At 40.3% G+C, this 18809-nt stretch overlaps 2 non-coding genes across 2 annotated transcripts; one reads left to right on the forward strand and one right to left on the reverse strand.

Annotated features, from left to right (window-relative positions):
- Positions 1 to 7123: 7123 nt before the first annotated feature.
- Positions 7124 to 7230, reverse strand: LOC125584758. Its single transcript, XR_007321667.1, has one exon. It is a non-coding gene; the product is annotated as a small nucleolar RNA R71 (small nucleolar RNA).
- A 10576-nt stretch (positions 7231 to 17806) lies between these two features.
- Positions 17807 to 17913, forward strand: LOC125584663. Its single transcript, XR_007321573.1, has one exon. It is a non-coding gene; the product is annotated as a small nucleolar RNA R71 (small nucleolar RNA).
- Positions 17914 to 18809: the final 896 nt, after the last annotated feature.

The raw sequence follows: 18809 nt of genomic DNA on the forward strand, positions 1-18809 counted from the left end.
CTCTTTTTAGCATTTATGAAAAATATCAAAAAATATTTTTATTTTCTAAGATTCGGAAAGAATAAAATCAAAAATTAGAAAAAATATTTTGTGAGGTAAAAATTTTGAGTACATAAACTACAATTACAAAGTTTAAACTCAGGTTTAGTATTTATACAAAAGCTTATCTCCAATCACTAGGCTGCCATATTAGGTGGTACTTTAAACAATTTAGTCTACATAACTTGACCTATTTTATTTGTTGTTTATTTGTGCATTTACGTATAGTAAAGGGATGTTGATTCTATTTTAGTATAGATAAGTACATTACTAGATTTTAGAAAGTTTTGTATGGCCAAGTTTGTTTCCATTTTAATATCATTGGTGCAACTATTCTAAGAAAACCAAGTTTGCTTTTTTTTAGTAAACAATGCTAATGTTGTTTCAGTAATATCACAGTGGCAAGTTAGGATCAGAATTATTTAAGAACATTTTGATATAATAATGTTTGGCAGATAAAAGTGTATTGTATTTTCTAAATGTTTGTGTTAATATTTGGTTTTTCATAACCATGGTCCAAAAAATGGTCTAAATAACTATTAAGTTGCTTGTTTAAGTGTTCATAAAAAGTTTGGTCAGTTGTATTGGTTATAGTTATAATTTGTTTGTAGTTTGTATAATCTACCATTTTTTTAAAAAAAATATCATCTAATAGTTTTTTCTGTGGGTTTAAGTTATTGGCCGTAATAAATCTCAATTATTTGTTTTAAGTGATAAATTTATACGGAATTTATGATTATTTCTTAATTTGTAAACACTAAGATAAACTATTAAATAATATCTCTGAAACAGAGTAGTACTTAATTTATAATAGTATGTTAATGTTGTTTTGAAAATTTATATTCCAAAAATTAAATAGAAAATCAATATAGCCTAAATTTTTTAAAAAATATTATTTTTATACATGAACATCGATTTAATTTCATCCAGAATATTCAAATGAACGGTTTAAGAAGATTTAAACTTAAAAAGTTGCATATACTATTATACCAACAAAAGAAAACAGATACTAATAGTCGTATATTCATAATATTTCGTTTGAAAATACTTATATATATTATTTCTCCAAGGTAAAAAAAAAAACTTTCATTTTCCTTATTTTTTCCAAAAAAAAAAAATAATTTGGATTTATTATAGCGTCTGAAGTTGAGTTACTTAGACATGCGCGTGAGATAATCTAGAAGTCTTTTTGCGAGCAATAAAATCACTTAAAAGAAGTCAAAATGGTTTGGTCATGAAATGACCAATCTAACGGCAACAAAAAGCAGTTAGCTGATAACCAACGGTCTAGATGTACTCCAAAATAACTGTCCATTAAACTGCTGACCAAACGAACCCGAAGGCTCCTCGAGTGTAGTAGGTAAAGCAGCCCATTCTCTTCATAAAGTTCAAATTAACTTTTTTCCTGCTCGATGACTCGATGAGAATTTAATTTGAACAACAAAAACCAAACATAATCAATTCAGTTCATTAGTTACAATTTGATTGAGTCTAGTTATTTAATTCTTACAACAAAAAGTTCATATTTGTCTAGTATTTAAAATAGTAGATTCTTATATATTTGTATGGTGTTAAAGAAGCTACTAAAGGTTCTTGGTATATTTACCAATGCCACTGATGGAATCAATTTGGATATGTTACTTATTTGAAATTATTAATAAAAACCTCAAGATCTTGCACACCAAAAGACATTTCATATCAAATACGAATAATCACATTTTGAACTTAGCTTTAGTAATCTATATATTAAAAAAGGTTTAATGATTGAGACCAAACTTCAGATACTTCGTAAGCTATTGCGTATCAATCTGTCACTTCACTGCAAGAAAATTAAGCTTTTCCAATTTGTAAAGTTGAAAAGTGAAAATTAGTCAGCCCTAATGAGCATAAAAGCATTTTTGCAAAAGAAGTTTAGAGTAATAGTAATAATAATAAGCTAATAAACTTGTGTACTAAAATAAAGAACAAAAATTGTATATGGTTTGACTTGGACAGGAATGAGACACATATGACCAGCTTTTGAAGATTATGTTATTCCCCAAAGGATCTTTGGGGCCATAACATCCCCTCCTTTCTTCATCTACCAAATGTCGGCGAGCAAATTTACTTTTCTTGTTTCTCTTTAAATATTAAAAACTTCCAGTACACATAATTGTATAAGTTTAAAATTACTTTAAACTATAATATTGAATGGAGTAAGGCACCATAACATCCTTGTCTTGCTTGTTGCATGACGTTTGGAAAATATAATATTGTTGGAGTATTTTGATTAGTATACAAGAAAACTATACAAGTACTTTCGTTCTTTTTTTCTTGCTGGCAGCAACTATACACAAGTACTCACGTACTTTTTTTTTTTCCGCCAAGTTATTTTTTATTAATAAAAGAGACTAAACCCAACAACAAGTACCGGACCAAAGCCCAATAAACTACTACTAAAAGCTCATCACGAGAGGGCATACACAAACCAACTAACCGGGCCTACGGCCCAAACCGAAAGTACCCCAATACGCAGGCCGGACGCGTCCTTGCTGACCCATGCGTCAAGGAAACTGGACGCGTGTTGAGATCTCGTCGTCAGCGCAACACGCGTCACCTATGCCTCAACTTGACCATCGCCGCATCGGAGCACCGCCGGAACACCACCACCATACACCTCGTTTCGTCGTAGCTTCAATATCGAAAGCCTCCACCGAAACCGAACTTTTCTTCAACGCTTAACCATTCTGCGGAGAGCTTCATCGAACTCTTCTAGATCTCATCCGCCAGAAGGACACCGCGAGCCACTGAAACCGCACCACCAAAAAACCACAACGCAACTTCACACGCCACAAACTAGTAGCCACAACCCACAAAACAACGGGTCTCATAACCGACAGGGCATAGCTTTGAAAGCCTCCACCCTCGGAGCCAAGAGCCGGCGAAGATGGAGCTGCGTAAGTCTCCTCTTCCCGGGAACTGAAGCCGGAGTCGGTGGATCTGAGAAAGCCTCCACCTCCCGGAGAAGGGCCGGCGACGACGGAACTAGGGTAGCTTCCATGTCCCAGAATCAACACCACGGAACGACGAACCAAATTACTCACGCCAGCACCTAACCCGACCGCGTCTTTCCTCCAAACGTTAAACCACCATAGAAAGATGAATCAGATCCAGAGCTCAGACAAGGCGATCGTTGAAGGGCGGCGAAGAAGAAGGAAAATAAAGGAGCTTGATGGAAAAAGACGGCCTCCGGCGACGGCACGGACGCTCACGCGCCGTCCGTACGCCGGGCCCTAAAACGAGATCTAGTTTCTCTCTCTCCTCTCAATGGGCTAGCGTGAAATTACTCACGTACTTTAAATGTTACTATTTTAGTAATAACAATAATTCAACTAGAGCAATGCCAATGACGAAATCTATAAGCACATCACATCTGAAGCTTTTCAACCATTTGAGTTCAAAATTCATCTTAAGACAGGCATATATAAACTCCTCAAGATATTCGAAGTTGCATTTTCAATTTTCATCCACAGTTTATCTGCTTCTTCCAAAAGCCTTTGAGGACATGAATACTGAATACACATAAACATTGACTCATAAAGATTGTAGAATCATTTTCTGTGGGTAAACAACAAAAAGAAAGAGATGCCACATGTATAACCTTTATTCTTTATGTTTTTTTTTTTCATATTCTGAAGCTTGAGAGTTTTGTAGCACATCTTGATCAGAGGATACCTTATAAAGATTTTAAAAGGTCCAAGGAACAAGTCAACAACACATATATTCTAAAATGTAATAAAACACACATATATTCTAAAATCTAATAAAACACACATATTCTAAAATGTTATTCCTTATCCAGACAGCAGCACGGAGATTATATACCTCAAAATCTTCAAATCGAGTCCTGGACGTGTTGAATTGATGTTTCTCCTTTCCAAAATCCCTGAACATAAACCTTAAGATTATGCTTTCATTCCTTCTTATCAAGAAACATTTATAAATTTCATAAATCAAATGCTCTAATAACACAACAGCCTTAAGCAACCATATTCCAAATTAATTATCTCCAAAGAAGCATATGGATTAAACCCTTCTCTCGTCGAAGTTATATATTACAACTCATGATCAGAAAAAAATAGAATAGTACTCAGAACTTACTCTAGAGTATAGAGAGATGTGTCTAGAGCGCTTAAGGACGGCCAACTTGAGATGATTGTGATACCAAAAAGAACATTATGGTATGTAACTAAAGTGACCAATCTGATCCAAATAACAAAGAAATCTGGTCCAGATAACAAAGAAATGTACAGTTCCAAAACGGGTCTGTGTTCTATTTAAAAGGCCCAATCTGGTCCAAAAGAAACATATGATAAAAGTTACAAAACTATATTGACCAATCAAAACTCCCACTATATTTCACAATGTTAATGTTATGAAGTACGATCAAGTATTGGCTCCAATTATAGTTAAAAAATGAAACACAATGATACAAAATACTCCTTCCGTTCTATAATATAAGATGTTTTAGAAAAAAATTAATTTTTCAAAATATAAGAAGTTTTGATAATTCTAAAGTATTTTAACTTTATTGAAAATTGGTCAACTGTATTATTTATGATTGGTTAACTTATGTTTAATTTATACTGTTTAATAATATTATCTTTTAAAAAGTAATTTTCTTAATTCTTGTGTATTTAATCAAAACATCTTATATTAAAAAAACGGAAGGAGTATATCATAAAGAGAAATATAGCGGAGTAGTTGCTAAAGAGCTTGTCTTGAAAGAATCAGACCCCTTGTTTGGAGTACTTAGAGAAGATCAGGTTGGTATTAATCCAGCTACGGGTAGATTGAGGATCGCTGAAGAAGTACAGGAAGCTATGCGTCAGTACTTATTGATGGTGAGTGGTTCTGAAAGGAAGATTAGGGAGGATAGAGTGAAGAGTTCTGTAGCAGCAGCTGAAAAAGATCCCGTTACAAAAAAGATTGCTGTTACTGATATTCCGTGTTTTTAACGGTTTTAAACTCGTTTTGGAGCAATTAAATGGTCGGTTTTAATTAATGTTTTGGTCTATTTGATGCGTTTTGGTGTTCTTAAGTGTAATATGCAGGTTACTAGATAGCTTGCAAGAAAAGAACGCATTCGGGATTTATTCAGAAGCAAGATGGACCGAACAATGGACCGAATGAGAAGTATTGATCGCACAGGACATAGATCGACCGATCCATTGTCTGTGGATCGACCGATCCAGAGCTAAGAAGAAAAGCCGTGTCGCTACGGTTTCATGCACTAGATCGACCGATCCGGTCCATGTGGATCGACCGATCCCACGCTCTACGGGCTCCACACGCACCAACGAGCTTTTCACTCCTTTTTACCCACTCCCCTCAATAATGGACGGAGAGAACTCGACTTTTGGGACTCAGAAAAGATCAAGGACGACCAAGAAGGAGATTTACAAGTTCTTGAGAGAGATTTGAGAATTTTGTAACTTGTTTTGTGTGATTTGTGAAGATTTGTAAAGGAGTTCATCTCAAAACCATTTGGAGAAGATCTTCTGAACCTTTACTCTGTTTTAATACAATCTTATCATGTTTTCTTCATCAAAATCGTGTTGTTCTTGCTTAGTTATGTGTGAGTAGTCATCTAGTTGGGTTTAGGAGTTCTCATAGGGGATTTCTTGATGTTTTGATTCATAAAACGTGTGTAGACTAAGGGATTACGTTTTGGTTCTTCATCTAATGGATTTCTTACTGCTTGAACTGAATTGATCACTTAGTTCATGATATCAGATTGTTTGATGCACCGAAAGTGATTGTTTGAACTTCCGAAAATACTTTAGATGAGCAAAGTGTCCTTAACCCTCGGAAGTTGATGTTATTGCGCTTTGTGAACATATTGAACCTGTTCTTAATGCTTGTTTAGAAATTGAAACTCAGCGGAAGTTAGTGTGGAGATTTCTATAACATAGAGAATTAGCGCTACGGAAGTAGGTTAATTCTAATATCGTGTTTGAGTTCTAGACGGTTCTTAATATATCCCTTTGTCTGCCATTAATTGTATCTTGATTAAAAAGAAATCCCTGAGAATTCCCAATGCCCAACGTTTGTTTTAAAATAGTTTTCAAATCGTTTAAATCATCTTTTTACAGCTTGTTTATGTTTTGTGACACTAAAGAAAATTAAATAAAAAAAAACATCAAAAATATATCTTCGTTCGCTGTAGCTATTAACTTGTCTGCAACTCTACGTGTGATCATCGGTCCCTGTGGATTCGATCCCGCATTACTACTGCGTACTTTACTGTGCACTTGCAGTTAGATAATCGGGTTAAAACTCGACACATCAAGTTTTTGGCGCCGTTGCCGGGGTCCATTTGGTCACCCTAAAGTTAATGATCAGTTTAAGACTATAGCATTTTTATTTTGTCTAATGTTTCTGTCTTTCTCTTTATGTTTGTGTTTTCAGGTGAATGAGCGGATTTCATACTAGAAGCAAAGGATCATCGAATTTAATACCTTTGGAGTTAGAGCTCGGCCGCCTAGAGAGACAAGTGAAAAAGAAAAGACTTGAGTCCGCTGAAGAGGTTGAAATGGCTGAACACCAAGAAGACCAGTTTCAGGACAACCCGCAGAATCCAATTCCTGTAGATGAACGAGAAGGCAACAATGCTGGTGATAATCAGCAGGCTGGTGTAGCTGCAAGACAACAGGCTGGAGACTATGGCATGCCTAGGATGACGCTTGCACATTATGATACACCAGATGCATTCTATGCCGATCATTCTGGGATTCGCCCACCTCCCATTGAGAGAAGAGACTTTGAGATCAAGACTGGTCTCATTAATTTGGTGGAGAAAAATCCGTTTCATGGAAACCCGTCTGAGGACCCGATGTATCACTTGGAGCATTTTGAGCGAGTCTGTGACACCAGCAGACATAATGGAGTTCCTCAAGGCGCTTTGAAATGCAGGTTGTTCCCGTTTTCCTTAGCTGATAAAGCTATCAGATGGTTAAAGTCCATCCCTCCAGGATCTCTTACTACATGGGAAGAGACAAGAGCTGCTTTTCTACAGCATTTCTTCACCAAGTCAAGGTCCACATATCTGAGAAGCAGAATTGGAAGCTTTCAGCAGCTTGATTCAGAAAGCTTTCATGAGGCTTGGGAGCGTTTCAAGGAGTACACACAGGACTGCCCTCACCATGGTTACACTGATGTGAGCTTGCTGAACATTTTCTATAATGGAGTTCATGAAGAGAGTCAAGATGCCATGGACACAGCAAGTAATGGTGATTTCATGACCAAGACTGTTGAAGAAGCTTACACCTTGCTGAACAACCTGTCATCCAGCAAAGCAAACCGCAAGTCAAGGTTTGACACCAGCCAGAAGGGTGTTGGTTATGAATCCAAGAAGATAGACTAAGGGATTATGTTTTGGTTCTTCATCTAATGGATTTCTTACTGCTTGAACTGAATTGATCACTTAGTTCATGATATCAGATTGTTTGATGCACCGAAAGTGATTGTTTGAACTTCCGAAAATACTTTAGATGAGCAAAGTGTCCTTAACCCTCGGAAGTTGATGTTATTGCGCTTTGTGAACATACTGAACCTGTTCTTAATGCTTGTTTAGAAATTGAAACTCAGCGGAAGTTAGTGTGGAGATTTCTATAACATAGAGAATTAGCGCTACGGAAGTAGGTTAATTCTAATATCGTGTTTGAGTTCTAGACGGTTCTTAATATATCCCTTTGTCTGCCATTAATTGTATCTTGATTAAAAAGAAATCCCTGAGAATTCCCAATGCCCAACGTTTGTTTTAAAATAGTTTTCAAATCGTTTAAATCATCTTTTTACAACTTGTTTATGTTTTGTGACACTAAAGAAAATTAAATAAAAAAAAACATCAAAAATATATCTTCGTTTGCTGTAGCTATTAACTTGTCTGCAACTCTACGTGTGATCATCGGTCCCTGTGGATTTGATCCCGCATTACTACTGCGTACTTTACTGTGCACTTGCAGTTAGATAATCGGGTTAAAACTCGACACATCACTTACCTTGGAGCCGAATCCTATTGTCTCCTCGGATCTTAACAAAGGGAAAGGTTTAGTGTTTGGTTATGCACCACAAGTTCCTACGAATGCCAGGGAAGCTTCTGAAGGTCAAAGCCGGAAGCTGCTAGCGTCTGCTATTAGAGCTGGAAATATTTTGTCTTTATCTCAAGAAAAGTCATCGAGTAGAACGATCTCTATTTCTGATCGTGAAGAGGTAAATTCTTCCTTATTTCAAACTGGTACTATGGTTTGTGGCTCTGGCTTCTTTGAACCAGGTCATTCCGGTACTAGTATGAGAAAATGATTACCTAGAAGGAGACCTTTCAAGGCTAAGAGAATTAAAGATCAATAGAATCTACAGATGATGGAGGTTCATTCAAGTGTGAATACTGGAAAGGAAACTCAGAGTCAGGGCCGGAGAGAAGAGGAAGCAATGGGAAGAAATTCGAAAGAAGGAAGAAGTCGCTAAGCGCGCAAAACCAAGGATGGTCCCAAATGAGGGACCGTCGAACATCTGATGAGCATACTGGCTTGGAATTGTCAAGGATTGGGGGGTCCTCAAGAATTGACAATTCCGCGACTCATGGAGATGCGTAGGTCGCATTTCCCTGAGATGATCTTTTTTATGGAAACTATGAACTGTAGAAATGTGGTTGTAGATATCCAGGTGTGGTTGGGATATGATTATGTTCATACAGTGAACCCTGTTGGTAAATCTGGAGGTTTAGCTTTGTTTTGGAAGAAAGGTTGCAATGTGAATATTTTGCTCTCGGATAAAAATATTTTGGATATGGAAGTGTTGATAGGTGGTGTACAGTTGTTTGTTACTGGTGTATATGGGCATCCTAATATATCAGAAAGGAAGCATGTTTGGGAAAGGATTCTTAGGTTTGGTCCTGCAAGGAAGGATTCTTGGATAATGTTAGGAGATTTCAACGAAATTCTTAACAATGAGGAAAAATTAGGAGGACCGATCGAGAAGAAGCGACTCCACCTTTCAAGACTTTTCAGACATGTTGAAGGGCTGTGGAATGAAAGAATTACCAAGTACTGGTAACAGTTTTACATGGGAAGGTAAGAGAGGCAATGATTGGATCCAATCCAAATTAGACAGAAGTTTTGGAAACAAAGAATGGTTTAGATCTTTTCCGGCTTCAAATCAAGCTTTCTTGGAGAAGAGGGGATCTGATCATAGACCGCTTGTAGAAACCCGTTCAAAAAAAAAAAAAGAGAGAATGGTCGAGTGTCTTTGTGGTGGTCGAATCGTGGGCGGTAAAGATCGATAGGGAAATTTCGAAGAACGAGGTGGTCGAAGAAGTGATCATGGGTGAACTATGAGTCGAATAAGTTGCTCGACCATAGTTAGAAGATGTCTTAGATTGATCAGACGGACGTTTTGGAAGCATAACAATTTTGGAAGCACGACGGTTTAGAAGCTCGACGTTTTTGAAGACCGACGTTTCTTCATCACGAAGTTTTCTTGGAAAATCTTCATATCAGTAAAATATTATTCTGGAGACATCATAAGTTGGAAGCAGGACGGGAATTAAGCACGACGGGAAGCAAGCACGACGGGATCGAAGCACGACGGGAAAACCTGAAATTGGGCGAAAACCCTAATTTCGGTATTATGGAATTCTTCGAGGAAGCCGGAGGCTCGAGAAATATTTTTACAGGATATCAGAATTCATCTGGAGTCTATTAAAAATATTTAGAGCATCAGAACGGGAGCGGAAAAATATTCGGGATTGATCACGGGTCAGAAATTTGCCGGAAGGGTAAAAAATCGCGTAAACCGACCGAGAAGCCCGAGGTGGCTTGTTGCATGGGTTCAGAACGTGGTGTCAAGCATCTAACAAGCTGAGTGTCTCCAGAAGCTCGAGGTGTCGCCGTGCATGGAAGCTGTACATGCAGCCTGACATGTAGAAGCACGAGGTGGATCGACCAAGCACGAGGTGTCTCCGCGCATGCAACCGAAGCATGCTGATCGACATGTGTGTACTGGTGTGGCTTCTTGCATGCACTCCAGGCATGCATCCTGACATGTGGGAGGATTGGTGGCGTCCTGCATGTGTCCTGTACATGCAGCCTGACATGTGGAGCACGAGGTGCCGCCGCGCATGCATCCGGAGCCATGCGAAGCGACACACGGGCTGCCACCAACCTGAAGCTGATTGGCTGGTGTCTCCTATAAATACCCCACGACCCCAGCTCATTTCTTCACATCCAGACCTGTCCAAACCAAGTTAAAAATGTGAGAGAGAAGTAGAAAAAGAAAGGAAGTGATTCCGAGCTATTTCGAGAATTTTAGAGAGTTTTCGAGGTCAGTTCTCTACTGATTTCGAGTCAGCGCCTAGGGACGGTTCTGTCCAACTGAATTCGTCCAGGGCACTCAGTTCCTTTGACGATCAAGTGGAGATGCTGTCCGGAGTTAGTTCAGTTCTACGGGTTCAGATCAGTCGAAGTTCTGCTCGATACTCAGCCGGGAAGTCCGAAGAACTGCCCAGAAGCTAAAGGAGGTTCTGTCCGAGTCCAGATCAGTTTGTCGAGGCCTGTCAGTTTCTTCATGGTGAAGCCGAGGTTCGGTCCAAGTCGAGATCAGTTCAGTCCAGTCCAGTCAAGTCGTCCCTTGGGTTTTGGCCATGTCCTCTCCGATCAACCAGCTACTTCTCGCCTAGAACACTGTGAGTTGGTTTTGTGTGAATTCCACTTGGAATTTAGGGTAGTTTTGTGAGTTGGTTTTGTGTGAATTCCATTTGGAATTTAGGGTAGATCGAGTAGCATATAGATTGGAATGATCACTCTATTGAATGGTAGAGTCCTTAGGGTTATTTATTTATGGAACTGGACTCAGTTTAGCAAGGGCTAAGCTGAGATGAATGGAATTAAGACTGAGTTGATAACCTGACTAGGACTAGGGCTAGGATGCATCATGTTTTCTATTCTTGCGTGTTGATATGATTGAGTGCAGGTTCCCGTTATCTTTAAAGATAGTGTCGTAGCAGGAGGCCGAACTATCTGGGTAACGGTTTGATTGAGTAGATTGATTGAGTAGATTTAATTAAATGCTTGCTCGTTTAATTAATCTTGTTGATTGAGGTTAGTCATCTCTTGGTAAGGGAGTGACTAACTGGTTGAGTTGTTTAGTTTTGGGTTGGAGTCTTGTCCCTTAGGTCTTTCCTAGGGATAATTGTGTCGAGTGTGTGTTATGCCGACAGCAGGTGCGAAACCCGCCCATGCTAGGCATGTTTTGGGGTGGACTAGTGTTTCCTCGCCCTCGTATTCAGCGGGTTCAAGGAAACCCCTTATTCGCTGGATCGGGAAGACTCAGATAGACGGGGTCATGGCCTATGGCTGAGTGATTACACGACGGTGTAATGTGGCAGTGACCCGAAGGACTGTGGGCTGTCGCGCGGTGACCCGAAGGACTGTGGGCCGCGGTCGGTTGAAAGTTCCTTCTTTTGGCCTTTGTGGTAGGGAGATAGGATATTGCCGATAGAGAGGAGGAACACGAAGTCACCAGGGCCCAGGTTAAAGTGTTGTGTTAGTGTGTCGTAGAGGGTTATGGAACCCTCGAGTTAATGTAGCACCGATATACGGTGTTACGAGTAAGGTCGAGTCATTGGTAGTTACTATCTTGTTATTATTGTGATTGTGTTTGGTTGTTGATTGTTTGCTTGTAGGTTCTGACATTAAGTCCTAAGTCTGGTTTAGGTACCGGATTAGGCTTGTGTGTATTTTGTTAGTGTAGGCCTGACGTTGGCCTGTATGTGTTTGAGGGATTGCTTGTGAAGGGTGGTGGATATTAAAGCTATGCGGTATCATTGGTTGGCCGATCATGTTCTTGTTTGATTGTTGGTCGACCGGCTCATGATACTTGTATAGTCTAAGTGTCTAACACTACATGAGTACTGAACTCAAGCGTATATATGGTTAACTAGGGATTGGTTGTTGACTTGTTTAAATGCAGGTTCCCGTTACTTGAAGTTAGATTATGGCAGGAGGCCAAGTCTAACTTAGTAACGGTTTGCTTAGCCTTAGCTTATATTGCATGCTAGGGCTAGATTGATTGTTATTTTGGTTTGTCTGGGTTAGAGTCTAGGTTGCGGGTAGAGGCCGCCAGCTCACTGAGTAATACTAGATTACTCATCCAACTCCGTTGTCCTTTTTGCAGGTCGCTTTGGGTAAGGATGATTGGATAGCATGGTGCTGGACGTTAGGACCGCCGGTGTAGATTTTCATGCCTTTTGTAAACGGTATTGTGAATTGTGTTATGTTGACTCGATTTGGCATTAGGCCGGGCCCAGTCTTGAATTATTCAATGTATGAATATTTCTTAAATCAATAAAAGTAATTATTTTATATGCGCTTCATGAGTACTCTGATATTTGACTAGTCCGGTCTAACACAACGTTAGGTCGTGGTACGGGTTGAAAAGCTTTAGGCCTCGATCTAACGGAAAACGCTAACTCTAGGTACAGGTTGCAAAGCCTTGTGCCTTGACGCAGCGGGACGTGTTAGTAGACGAACTGGTCGAGGTCGTTGAGTAAATTTTGTGACTCTGGCCGGATCGTCCCTAACCCGTCACGTAGCGCTTCCGGACCATGGTGTTGGGTTGGACGGTCAGTCATGTTCTTGTTTGATTGTTGGCTGGCCGGTTGGCCTTTCATCTCCAACCCTTGGTGTGGGTCGTCCGTCGGTCATGTTCTTGTTTGATTGTTGGCTGATGTTAGGAGTTTTCAAGGCTCCTAAGACAAATGTTGTAGTATAGTGATTGTCGAACCAGTTCTGAGGGATATCAAAGCACTGAGAATGCAAGTACTCACTTAATCTAAGTGCAACCAATGATTTAGATGGGTTTTAAGCTATAACTAAAACTAGAAAGCAATAACAGAATGATACTTCTTGACTAAGGGAAAAGAGAACTCATGGGCATAGGGATTAGACCTTGGGTGATCAAGTATCGAACTAAGGATGGCAAATGATCAATCAAACTATCAACCTTAAGCCTAGACACAATTCTAAGCAAGCTCTATGTCTAGATGAATGCTCATTTGCTAACATATCTCAAACATCAAATGTCTTTGGTTGAATAATATGAAAGCAATCATTACGAACAAGTCTATTAGCTATCTTAGCATCTTTAACAACAAATGTCTTTGGCAAAGTATACTAAAAGCCTAGGAGAGTTGTCTCAGGCATTTCATCAAACACCTTTTGGGTGGGAAATGCCTATTGATCAACTTTTGAGTGGCCAACTCAGAAGATGCATTATGAATACTCTACTAGCAAGGAACAAGAATGATCTACACTAAAACATCCTAGAACTAACCTAATCACCCTTGATCTCCCTAACCCATGAATTCAAAAGGTGATTACTCACTAATCTCCATGATTCCTCTTAAACCCATATTGGATTTCAGATTAATCATGTAGAGAAATAGATAAGAAATCAACAAGAACACAAGAACATAACAATCAAAATCCAAGAGATGAACTTCTCAAGAGAGTTTTTGTGTATTTCTCAATAGATCCAAAGATAATCTCTCTGGTGGCTACCAAAGATGTTTAAAACATAGGTTTTAGAAATGTAAAACGTCCAAAATAAATTGCAAAAAGGTCCTTGAGAAGTCATGATTTTCGGCAGCAAAATAACGCGGAGCGACTTGCAGGTGTCGCTCCGGAAGGTCGCTCCAGGGCCGATTTTTGGTGTCTCCGGGCGAGAGGTCCCGAGCGACTTTGGTGTGTCGCTCCAACGGGTCGCTCTGGATCGGGAGCGACCTTGATAGGTCGCTCTGAGAGGTCACTCCAGGGTCATCTAAGACTGTTCGGAGTGACGAGAACGCGAGCGACTTTATGGCGTCGCTTTAGGAGGTCGCTCCGAGAGGTGTGTGAGATGCGAGCGACCTCGGCGCGTCGCTCTGGGCAAGTCGCTTCACGGGGTGAGTATGGCGAGCGACTTCACGGGGTCGCTCCAGCTAGGTCGCTCTGAGAGGTGCTTTGGAGCGACCTCTTGACGTCGCTGCGGAACCTCGCTCCCCTGCTCTGCTCGTCCAATGATCACATATATCACCTCCTTTGAGCTCCAAATGCATCCAAATAGCCCCAAGAACTCCATGTGGCACTCCAACACCTGATAGAGACTCATGTATGCAAAATGTAACCTAAACATGACTAAATCCTAGTCTATATGATCAAAATGCACATGGATGAATGGATAAGATAATGGAAATATGCAATATATCAACTCCCCCAAACTTGTTCTTTTACTTGTCCACAAGTGAACTTTCTAGAACTCATAGGGAGAGAGGTTTGAAGGTGGGAGCTCATAGCCAAAAGAAACACAACTAGTACTCGATTCAACATCTAATCCAGCATGAGCACACTCTCTTATTACACTCTAGCTTCTCTAGGCCTATCTCAACTCTTTTTGCCCTTACACTCATCATCAAGCATCCACACATTCAAATCAACCAACTCTCACATTCATTAAGCACAAAACATCAGGTGAATTCTTGCAAATGGTCAGTTGGTCCAAGTCATTTGGTTGGGTGAGGGAAGGCTTTTATTCAAGTGATTCAAGAGGTTTGAAACATAAAATCTTTAAGGTGGTTTACTCTCGAAACAAGTAGCCTTGACATTGCACATAATATATCTAAGAAAGGGATCAACTCATGCATACAATGCTCAATCTCCATTGTTCTACCCTTTTCCCAAACATACAATTACACAATCATTCTCAAATGTCAAACCCAACTCACATCTCTCACCAAAAGATCCTAAGAACATTAACTCCTTCTCTTTGAAATCTACAAGGGATTTTTCACAACCTCAAAACATTACTTAGCTCCTAACAACTTTGCTAGCCCCCTTTTTCTTTCTTTTTCTTCTCTTTTCATATTTTATGTTTTTTTTTTTTTTTTTTTTTTTTTTTAAATGGGGGCCAAGACTTTTCATAACTTGAGCTAGAGGTTTTTCTACTTATCCCAGTAAGACAATTCACTTAAACACAAAGAGTCATTTCTTTTCCTTTTTCATTGCTCCCAAATCATAATCACAACTCTCACCCCCACCTATAGCTAGACAATAGAGTGCCCAATCTAGCAAGAATGAAGATCAAGCATTGTCGTTCCCGATACTCTCAACATTATGCACATGTAAGACTTTCCGAAGAAGGCCTCACTCATCAAACAATGAAAGCTTAAAAGAAGGGAAAGGTTTTGGGAGTGGTCTACCACTAGAGTTTGTCAAAATAAGATTGGCATAAAGGATGTGACAACTCAAGTGTGTATAGCCATGACTCAGTACGCAAGGGACCATGAGCAAGAAGCATTAAGTTCGTTCAGTTCAAATAAGGTTGTAGTTGGCTTCAAAGACTGAGTTTCAGCAATCAACAAGTTTCAGGAAGAGTCTTCAAGGCTCGAAGCATACAAGTGTTTTTGAGAGGTGCATAAGCTATTCAGGTGCAAAGTAATGTTCTTTACAAGGCATTTCAAATCATTGCTCCCAATGCAAGTAAATGCAACCTATATGCTCTAGACTCTCCTAGAAATGCCAATGATGCAAACTAATGAATTTTTTTTTTTATGCAAATATATATGTATAATGCAATGCATGAGACTCAAAATCATCAAGCAAACGTGATCAAATACTTGGTACCTCCCCCAAACTTAAATGACACAGTCTCTGTGTTGTCAAGGATTAATATGCAAAAACGAAATGGTATATACAATAGTGACCTATATGTATAATGCAATGCATGAGACTCAAAATCATCAAAGCAAACGTGATCAAATACTTGGTACCTCCCCCAAACTTAAATGACACAGTCTCTGTGTTGTCAAGGAGAGAGAGATACCCAAAAAGAGAAAACTAATATGCAAAAACGAAATGGTATATACAAGGGAAAGTAGTGGGTTACCTTCTATGGAGAATGAGTAGAGGGAGATGCTCCCTCCTCGTCGTCCTCAGGTGGTAACTCTTCAAGGTGCTCATCAGCAAGAGTGCCCATCTCTTCAATGTAGAAGGCTTGCCCGAACACAGTTGGTTTCTTCATTTTCTCCTTGATGTCAAAGTGGAGAACATGCCCTTTACCCAAATGGAGATCAATCGTGCCCGCTTTCACCTTAACAATTGCTCCTGCTGTAGCTAAGAATGGCCTTCCAAGAATCAATGGGTCTTGAGCCTCCTCACCCATCTCAAGCACCACAAAATCTGTAGGTATCTCATATTTTCCAATCTTCACAGGTAGGTCCTCTAAGATGCCCACAGGGTACTTCACTGAACGATCAGCTAACACCAGAGAGAGTTTACACTTCTTGTACTGAGTGAATCCAAGCTTCTTTGCAACAGACAAAGGCATCACGCTGACACTAGCTCCCAAATCGCAGAGACATTTCTCAAATACCATAGGTCCAAGAGCACAAGGTAGTGTGAAGCATCCTGGATCCTCTAACTTCTCTGGAACATCAAGCCTTTGGATGATGGCACTGCACTCATGGGTAAGAATCATCATGCTTTCCATTTCCTTCTTCTTTGCAGCTACAACATCTTTCAGGAACTTGTTGTATTGAGGAATCAACATGAAAGCATCGATGATGGGCATTGCAACCTGAGCTTCACTCATTTGCTTGTCAAACAAAGCCTTGTACTTCTCTAGCAGCTGCCTCTTGAATCTACCAGGGAATGGTAGTTTGGGTTCATAGGGAGGAGGAACAAAAGAATTCTCACTTGCTGGAGCAAGAACTTCACCATCTTTCACTGTTTTCTTCGCTTCCCCAACCTTTCCTTTACCCTTGGCTTCCACAATCTTCTCCAAGATTTCATCATTGATTTTCTCATCAACAATCACCACTTCATCATCTAAGTTGATGGCCACCTCTTCACCTAGTTTCTCAGCATCCCTGGTGAGGGTTGTAGGAGGTAACTGCTTACCACTCCTAAGGGTGATAGCTTTGGCCTCCTTGGGGTTTTGGTCAGATTTTCCAGGTAGAGATCCTTGCTGGCGAGTCTGGTGAGTGTTCATGGAAGCAAACTGATTCTCTAAATTCTTGACTGTAGAAGCAAGATGTGAGAACTTGTTGTTGAGCTCATTGTAGCTCCCATCAATCTTGGAATGAAGGTTCTTCAACTCATAACCAACATGCTTCTCACTTCTAGTCTGAGACTCCAGGATTTGTTTCAGCAGGGTGTTAGTGCTGCTCTCTTGAGGAGCAGAGGAACCAGATGAGGGGTTTTGATGAGGTTGATAGCTGCCTTGCTGGTTGTTTCGAGGCGGATAACCACTCTGTTGGTTGTTGGGGTAGGATTTCTGTTGGTAGTTGTTGTACTGAAAGTTGGGCTCTTTTTTGTACCAGCTACCATTGTTGTTGATGAAACACAAGTCTTCCTGACCTTCCAAGCCCTCAACCTCATGGACAACAGGTGGTGTATCTTGGCTTGGGTTACCAACAAAGTGCAGCTGCTCTTGTGTGGCTTTATCAGCAAGGAGGATGTCTATCTTATCCTGTAGAGCTTTCAACTCCTTCCTCGTCTGCTTATCATCTGTTCGACTGCTTCTGTCGTGGTCTCCACTGTAGACTGCATCACTCTTTACCATGTTGTCAACCAGCTCCTCTGCATCTTCCTCAGTTCTCCCCAAGAAGAACCCATTGCTAGCTGTATCCAGTCTGGCCCTGTACTTAGGAAGAGCACCACGGTAGAATGTGCTCAGCAAGCTCTCCTTAGAGAAACCATGGTGTGGGCATTGAGCTTGGTAGCCCTTGAATCTCTCCCAGGCTTCACTGAATCCTTCCAAGTTCTTCTGTTGGAAACTGGAGATCTCATTTCTCAGCTTAGCAGTTCTTGAGGATGAGAAGAATTTCTCCAAGAATGCTCTCTTGCACTCATCCCAAGTGGTGATAGAGTGGCTGGGTAGAGACTTCTCCCACTGACGTGCCTTATCCCCCAAAGAGAAAGGGAATAGCTTGAGCTTTAAGGCATCTTCGGACACACCATTGGTTTTTGACAACCCACAGTAGCTGTCGAACCTATCCAAGTGATCAAATGGGTCCTCCAGAGCCAAGCCATGATACTTGTTGTTCTCGATCACGTTGAGGAGTCCTGACTTGACCTCAAAGTTGTTGGCTGCCACAGCTGGTGCTCGGATTCCGAATCTGTGACCATGTATGTTGGGGCGGTCGTAAGTGCCAATGGGTCGAGCTGCCCGCGGTTGGTGTTCTGCCCCTTGCGGTGGATCTGCCATATCAATATCCAAGTGGGCCTGGTGTTCTTCTTCTCTTCTAGCTCTAGCACACTCCCTCTCAAAAGCTCTGATGTCTGCTACTATTGGAACTAGGTTTGATGGACCCCTGCTCCTCAAGTTCATACACCTGAAAGTGAAAGGTAGGTGAAGAAGAAGAATCAGTAACAAAACAAAATTAAAATGACTTAGTCTCAAGCAAGTGACTAAATCTCAATGTTTAAATCTACTCAGAATTTGGCAACGGCGCCAATTTGATGTTAGGAGTTTTCAAGGCTCCTAAGACAAATGTTGTAGTATAGTGATTGTCGAACCAGTTCTGAGGGATATCAAAGCACTGAGAATGCAAGTACTCACTTAATCTAAGTGCAACCAATGATTTAGATGGGTTTTAAGCTATGACTAAAACTAGAAAGCAATAACAGAATGATACTTCTTGACTAAGGGAAAAGAGAACTCATGGGCATAGGGATTAGACCTTGGGTGATCAA

The sequence above is a fragment of the Brassica napus genome, chromosome C3 (genome assembly GCF_020379485.1).
Source record: "Brassica napus cultivar Da-Ae chromosome C3, Da-Ae, whole genome shotgun sequence".
In the NCBI taxonomy this organism is placed as follows: domain Eukaryota; kingdom Viridiplantae; phylum Streptophyta; class Magnoliopsida; order Brassicales; family Brassicaceae; genus Brassica; species Brassica napus.